The sequence below is a fragment of the Moschus berezovskii genome, chromosome X (assembly GCF_049115385.1).
Source record: "Moschus berezovskii isolate FMDL1 chromosome X, NW_MosBer_1.0, whole genome shotgun sequence".
Classification (NCBI taxonomy): domain Eukaryota; kingdom Metazoa; phylum Chordata; class Mammalia; order Artiodactyla; family Moschidae; genus Moschus; species Moschus berezovskii.
Genome location: NC_142488.1, coordinates 110,709,120 through 110,717,541, shown reverse-complemented (window position 1 = coordinate 110,717,541; position 8,422 = coordinate 110,709,120). Strand labels below are relative to the sequence as shown.

At 43.8% G+C, this 8,422-nt stretch overlaps 1 pseudogene; it reads right to left on the bottom strand.

Annotated features, from left to right (window-relative positions):
* Window positions 1–6,475: 6,475 nt before the first annotated feature.
* On the bottom strand, window positions 6,476–7,841 carry LOC129563993 (oxysterol-binding protein-related protein 1-like; annotated as a pseudogene).
* Between the last annotated feature and the right edge of the window lie 581 nt (window positions 7,842–8,422).

Genomic DNA, 8,422 nt, shown 5'->3' with positions numbered 1-8,422 from the left:
TCTTAACTTGTGTCCTTCCTTTCTAGGGAAAGTGAGTGAGAGGAAAAGGCGGGTGGTGAAGTGGGGTCCTGGATGGATGGCTTGCAAAAGCATCAAGGTAGGTAAAATCTGCAGTTTTATCTGGCATAAATGCTGCCTGTGTGTAACAGTTACTTTTCATCACCCTTTTATATAAATTTGGGGGATGGGAGAAGTTCAACAAAAGAGCTAGAATTTGCTTGAAGTGACCAAAGCTGTGATAAAAACAAGAACTGAGCCTATTTATTATATCACAATTATGCATCACTTAATAATTTACGAAAGTATTTTCAGGCATGATCTTTTGGGAGCCTGTAGTACTTCAAAATACACCCCAGCCAAGGTTTGTGTGTTAGGGGTTGGGGGAGCAGTGAGAGTGGGAGAACTAGGATGGGGGACCGGTAGCTAGCCCTGCAACCTGTGTGTATGGGGAATGCTCCTTGCTCTCCTTGAAGCATAGGTAACTCCTTCCATGGATGATTGAAATGGTCTATGCTCTGGGGTCCAATATGACAGCCACTAGCTTCATGTGGCTGTTGGACATTTGAAATGTAGCTGGTAGTGACCCTATGCAGTTCTGGACTGTACTTGTGAACCTGCAGAAGGCAAAAGCCTAACATTTTATAATCCAGTGTCTGAAACTGTGTTTTCATAGAGCTGATCATGCCCTACTAATCTATGTACATGTTTTCCCAACTTGCCTGTGAATTCCTCAGTGACCAGGCCAGTGCTTGGCATGTAATAAGCACTTAATAAATAAACTCAGGTCTGAAAAAAGAGATCGGGGCCAAAGCCTTGAACCCAGGCTGAGGAGCTTTGACTATATTCTGTAGGTAAAGAAATTTGGGGAGGGGAACACAAACTTTTTTTTTTAATGTTACTATGATTACAGGCTATCAGATTGCAGCAAGATGGAAGGCAGGGAGGCCAATTAAGACAAATGACTAGTAAATTTTTATTGATCTGACTAGAATTTGGGCTGATCCCAGGGAAAAGATGTTAAGAATAAATTGTGGGTTAGAGTTTTTATATTCATATACATTAACCTATTTAAAGATATTCTTTGAGGAGCCACTCTTGTCAGGCACTGTGCCTAGCATATGGGATATTAGCAAAGAAGATAGACATATACCCTGACCTCATGGAGCTGGACATCACACAGTGCAGGTTTGATGAGTACAAAAACAAAAGTGCACTGGGCTGACCTCTCAGGATTAAGCCAATTCCAGCCCTTGAGAGAATTCAGAATCAAAGTCATTTCGTACAATGTCATATATTCTTTAACAGAATGTATTAATTACAGTGGGAATACATGAGAAGCCTAGTGGGAAAAGAATTTAAGAAAGTATGACACAGAAAACAGCATTTAAGGGATGAGACAGAAAAAAAAAAACAAACCCAGGAGAACAGGAAAGAGAAAGTTGTAGAGGCAGTTGGAGAAAGAGAAACTTAAGTGGTACTGGTGGTAAAGAAACTGCCTGCCAATGCAGAAGATGTAAAATGATATAGGTTTGATCCCTGAGTCAGGAAGATCCTCTGGAGGAGGGCATGGCAACCCACTCCAGTATTCTTGCCTGGAGAATCCTCTGGACAGAGGAGCCTGGCAGGCTACAGTCCATGGGGTCACAGAGAGTCGGACACAACTGAAGCAACTTAACACACACTGAGGTGGAAGGCAAAGGAAGACAGTGTTCTAAAAAGTGTTATGGAAAGAAACAGGACAATGAGTAGCAAAAATCGTGGTATGCTCAAGGTATTTTTCATGTTTACAAAATTTATGATTAAAATTTTTAAAAGAACTATTTTTATTACTCTAATTAAATGGTGCAACTTCATTTCATAGGTGAAAACTAAATAGTTATTCTTACAAGTTAGAAAAAAATTAAATACGGGGATGGTTCCCTGGTAGCCTAGTGGTTAGGACTCTGGGCTTCTACTGCCATGGCCTGGGTTCAATTCATGGTCAGGGAACTGAGATCCCACAAGCCTTGCGGCATGGCCAAAAATAAATAAATAAATATGGGGAGATAAAGAGCATGCGAGCCAAGATGAGTTGCAGCTGGACCCTAAAGGTGCTAACCTAGTCTGAGAGTTCAGAGGAGGCTCCTCTAGGAGACAACCCTCAATTGGAGACCTGTAAATGGGGGTTATGAAGAGGATCCAAGTCAGAGGGTCAGTATATAACAAGGACCTGAAGTGAGAGACTGGCTTTAGCTAAGAACTCCAAGCAGTCCAGGATGCTGGAGGAAAAAGACAGGTGGCCAGGTAGTCAGGGCCAAAGAACAGCCACCTTGCTGGCATGTTAACGACTCTGGACTTTATCAGAAAGGCAAAGGGATGCCATCAAAAGGTTTTAAGAAAGTGAGTTGATCAGATTTGAATTTTAAAAAGATAAGTCTTCAGTGTGGGGAATGGACTGTAGAATCTGGACACAAGACAGATCAGTCTGGAGGCTAGTGCACGAGTCCATGTGATATCATGTCAGACTGGACTAGACTGGGGACTGCGGACATTCATTTAATAAATAGTTTTTGGTTTTATTTACCATTCTAAAGCCTTTATTAGCATCAGGTAGATTATTTCATTATAACTTCTTAACTTCAAGACAGCCATTGAAATAACTTCCTGGAGGTTACCTAAGACCCATAGGAGCAAAATCTGTATGGGACTGGGTAGATAAATACCAAAAGATTCAGTCAATTCAGCTCAGTCGCCCAGTCGTGTCCGACTCTCTGCGACCCCATGAATCACAGCACGCCAGGCCTCCCTGTCCATCACCAACACCCGGAGTTCACTCAAACTCATGTCCACCGAGTCGGTGATGCCATCCAGCCATCTCATTCTCTGTCGTCCCATTCTCCTCCCGCCCCCAATCCTTCCCAGCATCAGAGTCTTTTCCAATGAGTCAACTCGTTGCATGAGGTGGCCAAAGTATTGGAGTTTCAGCTTTAGCATCGGTCCACCCAGGATTGATCTCCTTTAGAATGGACTGGTTGGATCTCCTTGCAGTCCAAGGGACTCTCAAGAGTCTTCTCCAGCATCACAGTTCAAAAGCATCAATTCTTCGGCGATCAGCTTTCTTCACAGTCCAACTCTCACATCCATACATGACCACTGAAAAACCATAGCCTTGACTAGACGGACCTTTGTTGACAAAGTAATGTCTCTGCTTTTTAAAGTACTGTCTAGGTTGGTCATAACTTTCCTTCCAAGGAGTAAGCATCTTTTAATTTCATGGCTGCAGTCAGCATCCGCAGTGATTTTCGAGCCCCCAAAAATAAAGTCTGACACTGTTTCCACTGTTTCCCCATGTATTTCCCGTGAAGTGATGGGACCAGATGCCATGATCTTCGTTTTCTGAATGTTGAGCTTCAAGCCAACTTTTTCACTCTCCTCTTTTATCAAGAGGTTTTTTAGTTCCTCTTCACTTTCTGCCATAAGGGTGGTGTCATCTGCATATGATATTGTTGATATTTCTCCTGGCAGTGTTGATTCCAGCTTGTGCTTCTTCCAGCCCAGCGTTCCTCATGATGTACTTTGCATAGAAGTTAAATAAGCAGGGTGACAATATACAACCTTGACGTACTCCTTTTCCTATTTGGAACCAGTCTGTTGTTCCATGTCCAGTTCTAACTGTTGCTTCCTGACCTGCATACAGGTTTCTCAAGAGGCAGGTCAGGTGGTCTGGGATTCCCATCTCTTTCAGAATGTTCCACAGTTTATTGTGATCGACACAGTCACAGGCTTTGGCATAGTCAATGAAGCAGAAATAGATGTTTTTCTGGAACTCTCTTGCTTTCTCCATGATCCAGCGGATGTTGGCAATTTGATCTCTGGTGCCTCTGCCTTTTCTAAAACCTGCTTGAACATCTGGAAGTTCACGGTTCACATATTGCTGAAGCCTGGCTTGGAGAATTTTGAGCATGACTTTACCAGTGTGTGCGCAGTTGTGTGGTAGTTTGAGCATTCTTTGGCATTGCCTTTCTTTGGGATTGGAATGAAGACTGACCTTTTCCAGTCCTGTGGCCACTGCTGAGTTTTCCAAATTTGCTGGCATATTGAGTGCAGCACTTTCACAGCATCATCTTTCAGGATTTGAAATAGCTCAACTGGAATTCCATCACCTCCACTAGCTTTGTTCGTAGTGATGCTTTCTAAGGCCCACTTGACTTCACATTCCAAGATGTCTGGCTCTAGGTCAGTGATCACACCATCGTGATTATCTTGGTCGTGAAGATCTTTTTTGTACAGTTATTCTGTGTATTCGTGCCACCTCTTCTTAATATCTTCTGCTTTTGTTAGGTCCATACCATTTCTGCCCTTTATGGAGCCCATCTTTGCATGAAATGTTCCTTTGGTATCTCTAATTTTCTTGAAGAGATCTCTTGTTTTTCCTATTCTGTTGTTTTCCTCTATTTCTTTGCATTGATCGCTGAGGAAGGCTTTCTTATCTCTCCTTGCTATTCTTTGGTACTCTGCATGCAGATGCTTATATCTTTCCTTTTCTCCTTTGCTTTTCGCTTCTCTTCTTTTCACAGCTATTTGTAAGGCCTCCTCAGACAGCCATTTTGCTTTTTTGCATTTCTTTTTCTTGGGGATGGTTTTGCTCCCTGTCTCCTGTACAGTGTCACGAACCTCCGTCTATAGTTCATCAGGCACTCTATCAGATCTAGTCCCTTAAATCTATTTCTCACTTCCACTGTATAATCATAAGGGATTTGATTTAGGTCATATCTGAATGGTCTAGTGGTTTTCCCTACTTTCTTCAATTTAAGTCTGAATTTGGCAATAAGGAGTTCATGATCTGAGCCACAGTCAGCTCCTGGTCTTGTTTTTGCTAACTGCATACAGCTTCTCCATCTTTGGCTGCAAAGAATATAATCAATCTGATTTCGGTGTTGACCATCTGGTGATGTCCATGTGTAGAGTCTTCTCTTGTGTTGTTGGAAGAGGGTGTTTGCTATGACCAGTGCGTTCTTTTGGCAAAACTCTATTGGCCTTTGCCCTGCTTCATTTCGTGCTCCAAGGTCAAATTTGCCTGTTACTCCAGGTGTTTCTTGACTTCCTACTTTTGCATTCCAGTCCCCTATAATGAAAAGGACATCTTTTTTGGGTGTTAGTTCTAAAAGGTCTTGTAGGTCTTCATAGAACCGTTCAACTGGGGCTTCTTCAGCGTTACTGGTTGGGGCATAGGCTTGGATTACTGCAATATTGAATGGTTAATGTACCCCAATTAAAGGGGCAAAGCTACTGTACAGTAGGTCTCCATAAATATCTTAAGTACACAGGTGCCTTGAAAACCTGAAATGCATAAAACCTCCTTTTATATAGTTTGATATTTATAATACATGAATACAACTGAGTTTCTCTGGTGGCATTTGTCAATGGAAGTTGAAGCATTTAAAAAGTTTTGTCATTATGTAATGATGGTGCCTAAAACCCCTATTTCTATGGTATTTTTGTGAATTGCTAGGTTTTATTCACCTTTTAATTCTAATGACATTAATTATAGAAAACTGTACAAGTAAGTTCAGAGTACTAAAATAAGCAAATGAAATACTTTTTCCAGTTTAGAATTTTCAAATCAGAAATGTCTCTTCCAAACATTCAGGCATTTTTTTTTTCTTTTTAAGAATGGGAAGGAGTAAAATTGATAGGATTAGTGTGAAGAAAAGTCATCTTTTCAATGTAGTGTTTACAAAAATGACATAAAACCTTCTCTATATTTGAGCATATAAACCTCATATAGGAGAATTCTAACCATTACAAAGTTAAATCTAAAACATTCAAGCATGACAGCATAAAAATATTCAAATAACTTGATTTGGGCTACTATATAATTCCATAAAGCTAAAGTTACATTTAAGTATAAACTTTCAGTATATATGGCAACAGCAAACATCAAAAGCATATTTGCCAGCAGTTTCTCATACCTCTGTATAAAACAGTATTCCAAAGAAGCATGACCGGATAGCAGAATTGCCCATTTTTCCTAAGACTTTCATCACCAGTATCGCCCTATGCCCCACTATTGTTGGGAGAAGTGCAAGTTATCATGAGATGGTTTTTCCCTTCGAAAAAAGATAAGGAGAAACTAAGGAAGAAAATTTTAAAACATAGATTTAAGACTTATCTGTGGATGAGCCAAAACACCCCAACTTGTCTGCTGCTACTGCTGCTAAGTCACTTCAGTCATGTCCGACTCTGTGTGACCCCATAGACGGAAGCCCACCAGGGTCCCCTGTCCCCGGGATTCTCCAGGCAAGAACACTGGAGTGGGTTGCCATTTCCTTCTCCAATGTGTGAAAGTGAAAAGTGAAAGTGAAGTCGCTCAGTCGTGTCCGACCCTTAGCGACCCCACGGACTGCAGCCTACCAGGCTCCTCCATCCATGGGATTTTCCAGGCAAGAGTACTGGAGTGGCTTGCCATTGCCTTCTCCACCAACTTGTCTACATTTTAGTAAATGTCAGGCAAATTAAAGTAGTTTCTGTCCCAGTAGCTGCCAGAATAAAGCCAGTCCTGGGCTCCGCTGTAGGGATTAGGGCCTTGGTGGAACCACCTCGTCTGCCAGTCCTCTGACTCGGACCTGTTCTTGCGTGCCACTCTTTGTTTCTCCTTGAGTCGCTTTTTTTCTTCACTGGCTTGATCCATTTCCCTTGTTCTCCATGGCTCTGATGTCAGGTCACAGCCTGCAGTCTGTCTTAGGAAGCATGCTCTCTATCTCCTTGGCTGCTGCTGCTAAGTCACTTCAGTCGTGTCCTACTCTCTGCGACCCCATAGACGGCAGCCCACCAGGCTCCCCCGTCCCTGGGATTCTCCAGGCAAGAACCCTGGAGTGGGTTGCCATTTCCTTCTCCATCTCCTTGTCTACATCATTCAAAATCATTGCAAAGCTAGTAAAATTATACATCTGGGCCAAATTCGGAGGCCACGGGGCTATTCACCACAGGAGAACGCTCTCAGGGATGACAAACACGCTCTGGAATTCTGGCACTGGCATTTCATCCGACTCCTCAGAAGCACTCACCTGTTTTCTGTTCTTCTCTTCAGTATTTTTCTTATCCTTTTTTTGGTAAGCATCAAATGTGGCCAGGTCAACACTGTATAAACATTCTGTCCACTTCCCGTAGAGAGTACAGAGCTTCTTTTTGCTTTTGTCTTGAATGTAGCCTTCAACTATGTGTAATTCTTTACCAAAAAGGCCGCATGGCTTAAAATTCAACACGCATTTGTCCCCAGTCTTGTGGTTTGTCATCTCCGCTTTGCCATACTGCTCGATCCAGAGCTTTCCCACAATGATGTTGTGCACACAGCAGGTAGGATTCATCCAAGTATATGCTTCATTGTGTTCAAGAAGCTCCAATGTCATGGTTCCTTTGGGTTCTGCTTCTATGCTTTTCCCCCAGAACTTCAGTTTGGGATAGATTGAGCCATGAAAGATGAAATCATTGTTTAATCCTTCAGCATGAAATGCACTAATGGGTGGGTGATGGCTGACCTGCTCAGAGATGAGTCTGAAACCAAGGTCATCTCGAACTAATTCATAAGTCTCTCCCAGAAGTGGGTTGAAAGGCTTTCCAGTGCGTTCCCACTGAGAAGCAACAGCAGAGACAGTGAAGGCAGCTACCCACTGTATCCTTTCCACAGGATCTGCAAAGGAACTGGCCTTTTGGATGAGGTATGCATGCTCCATATATTCAGTGAGTCGCTGGAGGAAGCTCAAAGGCTCATTAAATATAACTGGCATGGTGATCTAGGAGAGTTCCATTCTGATACATTTTCTGAGGTTGCTCCAGATACTGAAGTCACTTCTGGAAAACATAGGGAAGGGCAGCCTTGTTCTGTGTTTTTTGATGCCTTTGGAGAACGCGTCTCCACCACCAGAGTCCTTGCCTTCCGACTTTCTGTGCTGTCTACTGCTGGGTGCTCTGCTCCCCCTTCCAAGGAGTGCGTGGGGACAGAACTCGCCCTCACTAAAGATGCTCAGAGGCGGGGAGCCTTTGACCAGAGACTGCGCTAATTCGTGATGTTCAGTGGCTGGAGTCGCCAGCGCTTCTGATAAAATTTTGGGTTTTTATTTCTGTTCCAATTTCAAATTCCTCACCTGGGCCGGGGCCAGGGCTCTCCCTGGTGGCGCGCTCCTCCCGGGGCTGCTCGAGGCTCCCGCACGAATGCGCTCGGCCTGTCCTTCAGGCTTTTTTCCAGCCCAGCCTGGAGGCGCGATCCAGGGCGACACCTCAAGGTCTCCCTAGGGTGACCTTCGCGCGGCCCGCCCCTGGCTCCGGAGAGGTCGAGCAGGGAGAAAGGCGCGGCCCAGGACTAGAGCCCAGGCCGCCCGCGGTCCGCGCTGGCCCCTCGGCTGCACGGCCGCCCTCCGGGGCTCCGGTCGGCCCAATAGTTTTT